The sequence below is a fragment of the Hemitrygon akajei genome, chromosome 21, assembly GCF_048418815.1.
Source record: "Hemitrygon akajei chromosome 21, sHemAka1.3, whole genome shotgun sequence".
Classification (NCBI taxonomy): domain Eukaryota; kingdom Metazoa; phylum Chordata; class Chondrichthyes; order Myliobatiformes; family Dasyatidae; genus Hemitrygon; species Hemitrygon akajei.
The window spans coordinates 68,411,288-68,422,465 of NC_133144.1; positions in this window are offsets into that span (position 1 = coordinate 68,411,288).

Sequence of the window (11,178 nt, forward strand, 5' to 3'; positions counted from 1 at the left end):
GAATAAAGACCTAACTTGTTCAACCTTTCCCTGTAACTTAGGTGCTAAAACCCAGGTAACATTCCAGTAAATCTTCTCTGTACTCTCTCTATTTTGTTGGTATCTTTCCTATAATTTGGTGACCAGAACTGTACACAATACTCCAAACTCGGCCTTACCAATGCCTTGTACAATTTTAACATTACATCGCAACTCCTATACTAAATGCTCTGATTTATAAAGGCCAGCATACCAAAAGCTTTCTTCACCACCCTATCCACATGAGATTCCACCTTCAGGGAACTATGCACCATTATTCCTAGATCACTCTGTTCTACTGCATTCTTCAATGCCCTACCATTTACCATGTATGTCCTATTTTGATTATTCCTACCAAAATGTAGCACCTCACACTTATATAACATATAACAATCACAGCACGGAAACAGGCCATCTCGGCCCTCCTAGTCCGTGCCGAACTCTTAATCTCACCTAGTCCCACCTACCTGCACTCAGCCCATAACCCTCCACTCCTTTCCTGTCCATATACCTATCCAATTTTACCTTAAATGACACAACTGAACTGGCCTCTACTACTTCTACAAGAAGCTCATTCCACACAGCTATCACTCTCTGAGTAAAGAAATACCCCCTCGTGTTTCCCTTAAACTTTTGCCCCCTAACTCTCAAATCATGTCCTCTCGTTTGAATCTCCCCTACTCTCAATGGAAACAGCCTATTCACGTCAACTCTATCTATCCCTCTCAAAATTTTAAATACCTCGATCAAATCCCCCCTCAACCTTCTACGCTCCACTGAATAGAGAACTAACTTGTTCAACCTTTCTCTGTAACTTAAGTGCTGAAACCCAGGTAACATCCTAGTAAATCGTCTCTGCACTCTCTCTAATTTATTGATAACTTTCCTATAATTCGGTGACCAGAACTGTACACAATATTCCAAATTTGGCCTTACCAATGCCTTGTACAATTTTAACATTACATCCCAACTTCTGTACTTAATGCTCTGATTTATAAAGGCCAGCGTTCCAAAAACCTTCTTCACAACCCTATCTACATGAGACTCCACCTTCAGGGAACTATGCACTGTTATTCCTAGATCTCTCTGTTCCACTGCATTCCTCAATGCCCTACCATTTACCCTGTATGTTCTATTTGGATTATTACTGCCAAAATGTAGAACCTCACACTTCTCAGCATTAAACTCCTTCTGCCAACGTTCAGCCCATTCTTCTAACCGGCATAAATCTTCCTGCAAGCTTTGAAAACCCACCTCATTATCCACAACACCTCCTACCTTAGTATCATCGGCATACTTACTAATCCAATTTACCACCCCATCATCCAGATCATTTATGTATATTACAAACAACATTGGGCCCAAACAGATCCCTGAGGCACCCCGCTAGTCACCGGCCTCCATCCCGATAAACAATTATCCACCACTACTCTCTGGCATCTCCCACCTAGCCACTGTTGAATCCATTTTATTACTCCAGCATTAATACCTAACGACTGAACCTTCTTAACTAACCTTCCATGTGGAACTTTGTCAAAGGCCTTGCTGAAGTCCATATAGACTACATCCACTGCCTTACCCTCGTCAGCATTCCTCGTAACTTCTTCAAAGAATTCAATAAGGTTTGTCAAACATGACCTTCCACGCACAAATCCATGCTGGCTACTCCTAATCAGATCCTGTCTATCCAGATAATTATAAATACTATCTCTAAGAATACTTTCCATTAATTTACCCACCACTGATGTCAAACTGACAGGTCCATAATTGCTAGGCTTACTTCTAGAACCCTTTTTAAACAATGGAACCACATGAGCAATACGCCAATCCTCCGGCACAATCCCCGTCTCTAATGACATCTGAAAGATCTCCGTCAGAGCTCCTGCTATCTCTACACAAACTTCCCTCAAGGTCCTGGGGAATATCCTGTCAGGACCCGGAGATTTATCCACTTTTAAATTTCTTAAAAGCGCCAGTACTTCCACCTCTTTAATTGTCATAGGTTCCATAACTTCCTTACTTGTTTCCCACACCTTACACAATTCAATATCCTTCTCCTTAGTGAATACCGAAGAGAAGAAATCGTTCAAAATCTCTCCCATCTCCCTCGGCTCCACACATAGCTGACCACCCTGATTCTCTAAGGGACCAATTTTATCCCTCACTATCCTTTTGCTTTTAATATAACTGTAGAAACCTTTCGGATTTACTTCCACCTTATTTGCCAAACCAAACTCGTATCTTCTTTTAGCTTTTCTAATCTCTTTCTTAAGATTTCTTTTACATTCTTTATATTCCTCGAGCAATTCCTTTACTCCATGCTGCCTATATCTATTGTAGATATCCCTCTTTTTCCGAACCAAGTTTCTAATATCCTTTGAAAACCATGGCGTTTTCAAACCTTTAACCTTTCCTTTCAACCTAACAGGAACATAAAGATTCTGTACCCTCATAATTTCACCCTTAAATGACCTCCATTTCTCTATTACATCCTTCCCATAAAACAACTTGACCCAATCCACTCTCTCTAAATCCCTTCGCATCTCCTCAAAGTTAGCCTTTCTCCAATCAAAAATCTCAACTCTAGGTCCAGTCCTGTCCTTCTCCATAATTATATTGAAGCTAATGCTATTGTGATCACTGGACCCGAAGTGCTCCCCAACACATACATCTGTCAGCTGACCTATCGCATTTCCTAACAGGAGATCCAACACTGCCCCATCTCTAGTCGGTACTTCTATGTATTGTTGCAAAAAACTATCCTGCACACATTTCACAAACTCTAAACCATCCAGCCCTTTTACAGAATGAGCTTCCCAATCTATGTGTGGAAAATTAAAATCTCCCACAATCACCACCTTGTGTTTACTACAAATATCTGCTATCTCCTTACACATCTGCTCTTCCAACTCACGCTCCCCATTAGGTGGCCTATAATACACTCCTATCAGTGTTACTACACCTTTCCCATTCCTCAATTCCACCCAAATAGCCTCCCTAGAGGAGCTCTCTAATCTATCCTTCCAAAGCACTGCCATAAGATTTTCTCGGACAAGCAATGCAACACCTCCTCCTCTGGCCCCTCCTATTCTATCACACCTGAAGCAACTAAATCCAGGAATATTTAGTTGCCAATCACACCCTTCCTGCAACCATGTTTCACTAATAGCTACAACATCATAATTCCAAGAATCAATCCACGCTTTAAGCTCATCCACCTTTCTTACAATGCTCCTAGCATTAAAATAGATACATTTAAGATACTCTCCACCTCCTCCTCTCTTTTCATCCCTAACAATGCATTCAAATTTATTATCCTTTTCTTTCTTCTCCCCTACATCTTTGGGCTGAGCACATCCCTTCTCCATCACCTGCCTTTCCTCCCTCACAAACTGTCTACTTACTTGCTCTTATCAGCATTAAACTCCATCTGCCATCATTCAGCCCACTCTTCTAACTGGCCTAAATCTCTCTGCAAGCTTTGAAAATGTACTTCATTTTCCACAATGCCACCTACCTTAGTATCATCTGCATACTTACTAATCCAATTTACCACCCCATCATCCAGATCATTAATGTAAATGACAAACAACATATGGACCCAGTACAGATCCCTGAGGCACACCACTAGTCACTGGCCTCCAACCTGACAAACAGTTATCCACCACTACTCTCTGGCATCTCCCATCCAGCCACTGTTGAACCCATTTTACTACAATATTAATACCTAATGATTGAACCTTCCTAACTAACCTTCCGTGCAGAACCTTGTCAAAGGTGCCAAGAGATGCCAATCAATATTTGGGAAATTAAAATCTCCCACCATGACAACCCTGTTATTATGACACCTTTCCAGGATCTGTCTCCCTATCTGCTCCTCTATGTCCCTGTTACTATTGGGTGGTCTCATCTTGATCTTTTCGTGAAGGCCCAAATCAACCACAGGCAACGAGAAAAAACCATGGAAGAGTGACAGAAGGGGGTACACTGGGACATTAAACAACCCAAGATGTCCCCTTTCATTGTCCATCCAGCCAAAACTGAAGACCTTACAAATGCAGTGCTCCCAACACTCTACTAATGTTTCTAACATTGATGACCAACTTTACGTCCTTGTAGGTTAACCCAATAAACCCTGCTAATTGTAAGCTGTAAAGGTACTTCACTCATTTTTACCAGTAATGGAGTCATCTCTTTCTCCCTTATTAGGAGAGAGAGAGAGAGCCTGCAGCATGTTGAATTATCGGGTGAACAATGAAGGGGTAACTGCAAGTCTGTGTCTTTGCTATTGCTTTGCTCACGCTTGAGTGCTGGTAGCGGGTGCGCTTTATTTTTGCCGGGGGGAGGAGGATTGTTGCTCGCTGCCGCTTACGCGCAGGAGAGAGGGAAGCTGAGGGGGGACTTTGGGGGTCTAACATTTAACTGTCGTTCATTCTTGGGGGCACTCCTCTGTTTTCGTGGATGGTTGCGAAGAAAAAACATTTCAGGATATATATTGTATACATTTCTCTGATATTAAATTGTACCTTTGGAACTTTAATGCTGAAGTTGGGGACAGATTAACAGCACCACAACATAACCTCAGTGCTTGAGCTTGAACTTATCCTAGGGCTTTAAGACCACTGGTGAGACTGACCCACAAGCAACACATCCATAATCAAAGACGGATCTGATTAAAGCAATATACAATGGATTCAACGACCTCCTACTCACACCCAACTAAGCAGGTTAGCCTTGTGGCCATCCACATGCCTAGAAACTTTACTACTGACTCTTGTTTTAGAGATTTACCAAACAACTTGACGTCAATTGTGAGGGTAATGTTTCTTTTAGAAAAAGCGAGTAACTTGGGTCTTAACGACAGCAAATTTAAACCCCTGCCAACATCCCCATTCCTCTACTTCATTAATGGCTGCCTACATTTTCCTAACTATTTTAATTATATTCCTGCCTTTCTTCCGCACTGCATATCAGCATATAACAATTTGGAAATATCTGAACCAACATTTCAGAAAATATCATTAATCATATTAAAAAGGAGTAGGTTACACACACTCACCTGTAGAATCCTATTCTCCATCTCATACTCCTTAGAGTACGTACTCCAATACAGTTTCTTTGCCCTTCTCACTACTTTTCTAACTATAGCTTTTTATATTGTATGAAAGGTGAACAGGAGTGACACTACCTATCTTTCCTAAAAGCTTAATTCTGCTCCTTCACAGTGCTTTTACATTCGTCCATCCAGGTAATGGCTGTTTCCTTAACCATTGAGTTGAGTACAGAGCACAAGGTATTATTATTACTCAACTCGATATCCTCCACAACCAAATGATCAGGAAATCTACTTTCACATAAATCTTCAAACCTGCCCGTCACTTCCCCCAGGTCCCCTCCTCTTTCCCTTTCCCCTATGGTCCACTCTCCTCCCCATCAGATTCCTACTTCTCCAGCCATTACCTTTCCCAACTGCATGGCTACACCTTCTGGTGGCATCCGTTAGTCTCACGAGACCATGGATCTGCGCCTGGAAGGTTTCCGGGGCACAGGGTCGGGCAGGGTTTTATGGAAGACCAGCAGTTGCCCATGCAGCAAGTCTCCCCCTCTCCACGACACTGATGTTGCCCAAGGGAAGGGCAAGGACTGATACAGCTTGGCACCAGTGTTGTCGCAGGAGTTGCCAGAACGAGGATGAAGGCAATGTCGGACTGCCTTAGGGACTCCAGCTCCGGATTTGTCCTCAGGGTTTACTCCCGAAGCCTTTCCCATGAGTGAGTATGGCCGCAAGGCAGCGGAGGTTTGAAATCAGTGTTTTCCCTCTCTTAGATGGACTGCTCTCCCAGGAGACTGCTCTCCATCTACCCAAGGCTACACCTTCCACCTTCTAGATACCCTACTTCCCCTCCCCCCACCTTTTTATTCTGCTGTCTTTCCTCTTCCTTTCCAATGTTGATGAAGGGTCTCAGCTTGAAACTTCGACTGTTTACTCATTTCCAGAGATGATGCCTGACCTGCTGAGTTCCTCCAGCATTTCGTGTGTGTGTGTGTTGCATCCCAATTTCCCTTTTTAGAAATCCATCTGGGGATATGAGAACCTTTCCTCTGATACACATCTATTCCCATTGTACAGATGCAGGAAAATGACCACTCCCCACTGTTGTATCATTATACACACTTGCTATCTGCATAAAGTCTACAGCAAAAAAGGTGTTAACAGATTTATCCTTGTATTCCTACCACCACTCAAGCACACCAAACAAATATCTTCCAGAAAGTCTCCCACCACCATCCCATTCACATGTGTCACTACAGCCTTACATAGTATCGTGAATATTAAAATCCCCAGAATATATAACCTTATTTTTCCCATCTCCACTCATACTTTCCAGTATAGCAAGTACTAAACTTCCACTTGGGTTAAAAAAAATTATCTGTAACTTACTGTCTTTTCCCCAAATTTCAACCGCAATTGACTCATAAATAACCGCAATCACATGAACTCTTATGTGCAATCATATTTTTCTTAGAGGTAGCCATTCCTCAATTACCTGTTGTCCAATTGTGTCATATATCAACATAACCTTATATCTTAAAACTTAGACATGATTTCAACTAGGTTTCCTGTACATATAACATCATGTTTATCTGGTAAATCTTCAATAAGTTTCCTAAACTCTTGACCATTATTTAACAGGCTAATAGTGTTCCATTATACGATTAGAAAATCCATTAACAACCCTCCTTTGAAGTCATACAGTCATAGAAAAGTACAGCACAGAAACAAGCCCTTCAGCCCATCCAGTCCAGGGAAACAATTTAAACTGCCTACTCCAATGACCTGCACCAGAACCATAGCCCTTCTTACCCTACTATCCACATACCTACCCAAACTGCTCTTAACATTAAAATTGTACTCACTTGCACTGGCAGCTCCTTCCACACTCCATGATTCACTGCATGATGAAGTTTTCCCTCATGTTCCCCTTAAACTTTTAACCTTTCACCCTTAACCCTTGACCTCTAGTTGGAGTCCCACCAAACCTCAGTGGAAAAAGCCTTTACTCTATTAATAATTTTGTATTTCTCAATCAAATCTCAACTCAACCTTCTATGTTCTAAGGAATAAAGTCCTAACCTATTCCATCTTTCCTTATAACTTAGGTCCCCCAGACCCAGCAATATCTTTGTTAATTTTCTCTGCACTTTCTTTACATTATTTACATCTTTCCTGCAGGTAGGGGACCAAAACTGTACATAATACTCAAAAACAGTCCTCACCAATATCTTATATAACTTCAAAATAATACATAACATCTCCTATATTCAATGTGTTCATTTATGAAGACCAATATGCCAAATACTTTCTTTACAATCCTATCTACCTGTGATGCCATTTTCAACAAATTATGGACCTGTATTCCCAGATCGCTCTGTCTACCACACTCCTCAGTGCCCTACTGTTCACTGTGTAAGACCTGCCCAGAATCTTCCTACCAAATTACAACACCTTGCACTTGTCTGCATTAAATTCCATCTGCCATACTTCAGCTCATTGTTCCAGGTCGTCCAGAACCCACTGCAAACCATGATAGCCTTCCTCACTTTCACACCCCCAATCATGGTGTCATCCACAAATTTACTGATTCAGTTAACCACGTTATCATCCAGATCATTTATATATATGACAAACATAAGTGGACCCAGCACCGATCCCTGTGGCACTCCACTAGTCACAGGCCTCCAGTCAGAGAGGCAACCCTCTACTACCACTCTCTGGCTTCTCCCACAAAGCCAATGTCTAATCCAATTTACTACCTCATCTTGAATGGCGAGTGACTGAACCTTCTTGACCAACCTCTCATGCGGGACCTTGTCAAATGCTTTCTGAAGTCCATGTCGACGACATCCACCTCCATGCCTTCATCCAATTAACTGATAATTTCCTTGAAAAATGACACAGTGTTAAATGCTGGGCCAGTTGGATTGAAAAGACTAAGTGTCGTGACTGGAGGTGAGGGACAGGCCAGTTCTGCTTACTGCTCTCTGTGGTGCTGAGGCTGTGGCCTGCTCTGTGTCTGTAAGCTCCATTTTGCTCTGCTGTGTGTTGAACTCAGTGATGCACCATCAATAACTCTCTGAGACGTGAGGTGAGATATAGGCTTTTATTGGCTGGAAGAAAGAACAAGCAGCAATTGACCACCATACTACATCCTGGAGACTGAGGCCAGGGCTCAGGCTCCAATCGCTTTTATACCGGGGTCCGTGGGAGGAGCCACAGGAGCAGTCAGCAGGGGGGGGGGCATGTCCAGACAGGTATATGTAGTTCACCACACTCAGGCTGAAGCTGTGGCCTGCTCCAGCTGTTCCAGGCTTCATGGCTACAGATTCACTTTAGTTCTGAATGCTGTTAGTTTTTATTGTTTGCACAATTTGTGCTTTCTTTCTCTCTCTGTCAGTGGAACAACATTAGCTATGTTCCAGCCCTCCATTTACACTTCACGCTGCATCCGCAAAGCAAACAGCATTATAAAGGACCCCACACACCCCTCATATAAACTCTTCTCCCTCCTGCCATCTGGGAAAAGGCACCGAAGCATTCGGGCTCTCACAACCAGACTGTGTAACTGTTTCTTCCCCCAAGCCATCAGACTCCTCAATACCCAGAGCCTGGACTGACACCTTACTGCCCTATTGTCTTGTTTATTATTTATTGTAATGCCTGCACTGTTTTGTGCACTTTATGCAGTCCTGGGTAGGTCTGTAGTCTAGTGTAGTTTTTTTTCTGTGTTGTTTTTTACATAGTTCAGTCTAGTTTTTGTATAGTGTCATGTAACACCATGGTCCTGAAAATCGTTGTCTCATTTTTACTATGTACTGTACCAGCAGTTATGGTTGAAATGACAATAAAAATGACTTGACTTGACTTGATCTTCCAGAGGAGCAATTTTGTCCCTTACAATCAATTTTCTGTTAATATATCCGTAGAATGTATGAGGATTCTCCTTCACCATGTCTGTTAGAGCAGCTTCATGCCTTCTTTTAGCCTTCCTGATTTCTCTCTTAACAGTTCTTGCATTTCTTATACTCCATAAGCACCTCTTTTCATCCTTCCTGCCTGTACCTGCTATGCACCTCCTTTATTCTCTTAACCAGGGCCTCAATATCACTTGAAAACCAAGGTTCCATACACCTATTATCTTTACCTTTTATTCTGACAGGCACATAGAAGCTTTGTACTCTCAAAATTACACTTCTGAAGGCCTCCCATTTACCAAGTACACCTTTACCAAAAAACAGCCTGTCCCAATCCACACTTACTAGATCCTTTCTGATACCATCAAAAGTGGCCTTTCTCCAATTTAGAATCTCAAACTGTGGACCAGACTTGTCTTTTTGCATATTTACATTAAAACTAATGTATTTTGATCACTAGATGTGTTACGTACCCTGTAACTGGGTGTCTTAACAGCAAAGATAGAAGTGTCCATTGGAGTCTGATGATACTATTTTCAACAATATTTATTGGCAAAAATATACAAAATAATATCAATGCAAATATACAGAGAATATACGTTAGCAATACTAAACCTAAAAGTGTGGGTATAATAATAATCACTAATGAAACAAGCTCTATCATTGTCTAGGGGATAATGAATTGTCAGATGGAAATATAAAGTTCAGGTCAGTTCATGCAGGCTGCAGTAGTTGTTTGTTGAGGTGTTGCAATTGTTGGAGAGAGAGAGAAAACGTGTGAACAGTAACAGCTATTATCTTGCCAACCTTCCTTTACGATTTTGATCCGTCAATGCGTTGTTGTTGTGGCCATTCACGTATGACCCCTCCGTCCTTTAGCTAGACCGTTCTTCCATGGTGGACTCGTCACCCAGGCAAGGGTGGACACACACACAAGCCCCCACCAGTCTCGCTACAAAACACTGTGAGTTAAAATTTACCGACCCTTCGTTCGGTCTCCGATCTCCCACCCTGTCTCGTGGGGGTTCTGATGCTCACTAGTGTTTCTCCTGGTGCGTCTGAGGGGTGTTACCCCGACCTCACTTTTATCCCCACTCACGGGGTCTCAGGTGTCAATCAGGTCGGGATGATGTAACCCATCAAACCAGCCCACTCTTGTTGCCCCCTGAGGGGTTTCAATGAATAGAACAGTACCAAGTAAACAATCCTTCTCCAAAAGACAATAGCAGTAATCAATGGTTCCGCTCCTCTTTTGTTAGTAGGAGACAATCCACCCTGGGTAACTTTTAGCTCTGTCTCTCTCTCATTAACTTTCATGAGCTGTTATCAATAACAACTGCCCTGGCAGATTTCCTTTGTCTCTCGTACTTCCTTGATAACAGCATCGAAATAGTAGCGATTTGCGATTCTTCAAAAGGGGGGGGCATGGGCGATTCTGCACCCTTCTGCCCATCAGAGTTGTTCATCCTTCGTAACAGACGCAAAGTGAGCCTCAAGACTCACACCACCAGGTTCATGAACAGTTATTACCCCTCAACCATCAGGCTCCTGACCCAGAGAGAATAACTTTGCTTGGCCCATCTCTGAAATGTTCCCACAACCTATGGACGCTCTTTCAAGGTCTCCTCAACTCGTCTTCTATTGGAAAATATATTGAAATATGGCATTAGCAGCATTCACTATATAACCACGACTACTGAATATTTACTATGCATTATTCATTTACTAGATACATTGTATTCTTAGGTATATACTATGGAATAACATATATGTATTATCAGCAGGAATGCAATTAGCCGAAATATAATCTATATAGCTGAAATGTAATCTATACACGATGGAATGGCTTAGCTAGTGAAAAGATAACGGTGGCAGACAGGATTTTAAAACAGACTATGGTATGTTAATGGACACTAACTGAGAGATAACTGTGGCCAGGGACGAGGGAACACGTGGCCCAAAATGTAAATTGGGACACAATTAGACTAATTGGTTGAAGATAACAGTGGCAGGTCAGAAGGTGATATATAGCTGTAGAGTGGTTGGATATGTTAATGTAGCTAAGCCAGAAGATGGCGATAAAAAATGCTGTGTACAAAGATAGGTGAGCACTCAGCGACTAGCTCACTGACTGCCTCAGCTTTGGTTTCCAAATTAAAGCTTAAAACTTCTTGAAGAACCTTCTGC